Source organism: Rhinopithecus bieti, unplaced genomic scaffold (genome assembly GCF_001698545.2).
Source record: "Rhinopithecus bieti isolate Rb0 unplaced genomic scaffold, ASM169854v2 scaffold_61570, whole genome shotgun sequence".
Taxonomy (NCBI): Eukaryota; Metazoa; Chordata; class Mammalia; order Primates; family Cercopithecidae; genus Rhinopithecus; species Rhinopithecus bieti.
This window is the reverse complement of record NW_016823413.1, coordinates 358,538-361,980: the sequence shown is the minus strand read 5'-3', so window position 1 is coordinate 361,980 and position 3,443 is coordinate 358,538. Positions and strand designations below refer to the sequence as shown.

General features: G+C 39.5%; 1 pseudogene; it reads right to left on the bottom strand.

Annotated features, from left to right (window-relative positions):
* Positions 1 to 598: 598 nt before the first annotated feature.
* LOC108521524 (40S ribosomal protein SA pseudogene) overlaps positions 599 to 3,443 on the bottom strand; it is a 9,534-nt pseudogene continuing 6,689 nt past the window's right edge.

Here is a 3,443-nt window from a genome sequence, read left to right as displayed (position 1 = left end):
AAGTGTACTTTATATTTAGATGTCTGCCGTGCTGTTCATCTTTGCCTCGTGCAAGGTACTTCTTTCCAGTTTTACTCTGTATGCTGGCTGCACAGTTCTAGGACTCCACCTGCCCTCACATCATAGCCAGAAGGTAAAAGAGGAAACAAGAATTCAGGAAATTCCCCATGATATCAGTTGATTTTCGAGATCATACTCCCTTACCATTGGGCTTATTTTGGTCTTTAAGTAGCTGTTTTCTGCATTCTCTCTAGAGTTTTTGGTGGCCATGGGTGAGAGAGAAAGGCTGTAGAGAGCTTACTTTATCTTGGCTGTCAACAGAAGTCAGATTTTTACCACTGTATATTAGTTTTTACCCATCCTAGAATTTCATGTAAGTGGGACTATACAGGAGCTACTCCTTTGTGTCTTTTTTTCTCTCATGTTTTGAGGTTCACCCATGTTCTTGCATGTAACAGTGTTTTGTTCCTTTATACTGCTAATTCCATTGTGTGAATGTATCACAGTTTTCATATCCATTGGTTTATTTATTATTTATTTATTTTTTAAGAAATTAATGTTTATTTCCATGTTACTTAAGAACTGGTGCAAGAACAGCTTAAGACCATTCAGTAGTTGCTCCTACCTATTCAGTGGCCCGAGTGGTGGGAGCTGCACATCAGTCTTCTGTGGCAGGCTGAGCACTCCAGGCTTCAGAAGGAAACTGCTGAATAGGCACAGAGGACACCTGCATGCCTTCATACCAGTCTGCAACTTCAGGTTGAGCAGCGGTGAACTCAGGAGATGGAGAAGTCTATTCACCCTGAAATTCCTCCTTGGTCACAGCCTTTTCAGCAGCAGCCTGCTCTTCTTTTTCAGTCTCTTCAGCATCTCTGTAGAAGAAGAGATCAGGCATCTCCTCCCACAGGTGTTCACAGGAAATGGTACCACACATGTGCAGAAGTTCCCGGGCCAACATCCACCAAATCAAACCCACTGAGTGAACTCCCTTTTTGCATGGGATGACAATCTCCACATAGCACAGAGGAGAATCTGTGTTACACGGAGCAATGGTATGTAAGTTAACATAAGATTCCCCTGTGAGAGGCAGTGGTCAGCCCTGGGATCAGTCCCCAAAAGATGCTGTGGCTCCTGGAAGGGTGCCTGGATCTGGTTAGTGAAGATTCCAAGAGTGAAGCAGCCAGCAATTGGAGTGGCTCCAGTGACAGCAGCAAACTTCAGCATGGCCCTCTGGCCAGTATTCCTGAAGAATATCACACAGACATCAGCAGGGTTTTCAATGGCAACAATGGCACAAGCTGCCAACAGAAACTCCCCCCAGGTCCTCTTCAAATTTATGATGTAGACGCCATCACATTTCTTTTTATAAATGTACTGTTTCATTTGGAAGTCAAGGTTGGTGCCACCTAAATGAGTTCCTGCTGCAAGGAACTTAAGGACATCCTCCTCCTCCATTTGCAGAATATCAAGGGCTCTCTATACTGTAAAAGTTTACCTTTAAGTTATGACAGGAATCTAGAACAACACCATATGGACTCCTCTCTGGGTAGCACAGAAAAGCCCATTCTCTAGTTGATAGATATTTGGGTCGTTTCCAGGATTTGGCTATTATGAATAAAACTGCTACGAACATCCATGCATAAGTCTTTTTGTGAACATAGGCTTTCATTTATCTTGGGTAAATGACCACGAGTGGAATTTTAGATCACTTAGAAAGTATGTGTTTCACTTTATAAGGCACTGTCAGACTGTGTTACTAAGTTGATGTATCATTTTATAAATCCACCAGAAATACATGAGCAGGCTAGTTTCTTAAAATCTTTGCCAATCCTTGATATTGTCAATAAGTTTAAAAATGGGAACAATAAAAGTACCAGATAAAATGTAGAACATATTTTGTAAAACAGAATAAGATAAATTGTTTCTAAGTGATATGAAAGCTTGATGTCATAAAGAAAGCTTGACTCCATAAAACATAAAATAACTACATGACAAAAATAATGTCAAATGAAAAGAGAAGAAAATGGCTAAAATATTTGTCAAACATATTAAATATGTTGATGTCCTTAATTTTAAAGAGCTCTTATAAATTAATTTGTAAAATACATCAATCCAGCAAAGGTGAAGAGCAGGCAGTTCATAACAGAAAGATATTTTAAAGGTATATAAAGTTGCCCAATTTCACTCAAAATTATTGAAACATGAATTAAAACAAAATATGTCATACTTCTATCAAATAAAAAAGGGATGATTTTTGGCTATGTACTGTGTTGGCAAGAGTTTTGGGAGAAAGAGCTTCTCATACACTGTTATTGGCTATATTAATTTGTATTTTCCCATTGGACCACAGTTTATTGTATACACGGTGCTTTGAGACGCACTCTCTTAAGTGGGTTTGTCTTCTGCTCTCACACTGCCATAATAATAATCAACACAGAAGAAGACTTCTCTGATCAAAAGTGAAGGGTTTTTAACCGTACACCAAGCAGTGAACACCAGCTGGTTGTCCTCCTATTCAGTACCAACATTATCTACTGCGAGATAGTGTCAGATCCCACAGGTTAATACTCAATACCATAAGATCATCCTTTCCTTCCCTGAAGTCACAGTTCCAGGCCTCTGGAACTTCTGACCAATTGGCTTCAAGTTGGTGCTCCCATGATCCTCTCTTTGAGTTTATTTGCTAGAGCAGCTCACAGAACTCAGGGAAATATATTTATCAGCTTATTAGCAAGCCTATTTTAAAGGATACAAATAAATAGTCAGATGAAGAGATACATGGGGTGAGGTCTGAGAGGATTTCTAAGTGCAGCAGCTTCTGTCCCTGTAGAGTTGGGGTGCACCAACCTCCTGGCATGTGAAAGAGTTTTTCAGCTTCCTGTCATTCTCAATGTGTTCAGCTCTCCAGAAGCTCCTGGAACTCCATCCTTTGGGCCTTTTGTGGAGATTTCATTGGTTGTCTGTGATTAAAGCATGGACAACTATGTCAAAATGTGATTGGACAAAAAGTGGTCTAAACTCAGTAAGCCTTGTCCATTCAGATTCTTCTTGATCTCTCTGTGCAGCATTCCTTCCTCCAGAGCAGGGAGCAGGACCCTCTCTAGGATGAGGGTTTTATGACCTATAATTGGATTACAGTCCTATCTCGGGTGGGTGAAAGGAGGACAGAAGTTCAGAGAGAAAGCTTTCATTTCCTGAGGCTTGCTTCTGAGGCCTAAAATTCTCCAACATTATAACCAAGACTGTGACAATGATTATGGAAGTTATGAACTAGGAACCATGGATGGAAACGAATCCTAGTATCTCACACAGGTATTAGGATTTAATGTTGAATGTTTATAAAGTGTATTTTATATATATTGCCTAAATTTATTCTACCAACACCACAATAACTAGCTATTTTATATTCTCATTAAAAAAAAAAAAAAAAAAAAAAAAAAAAA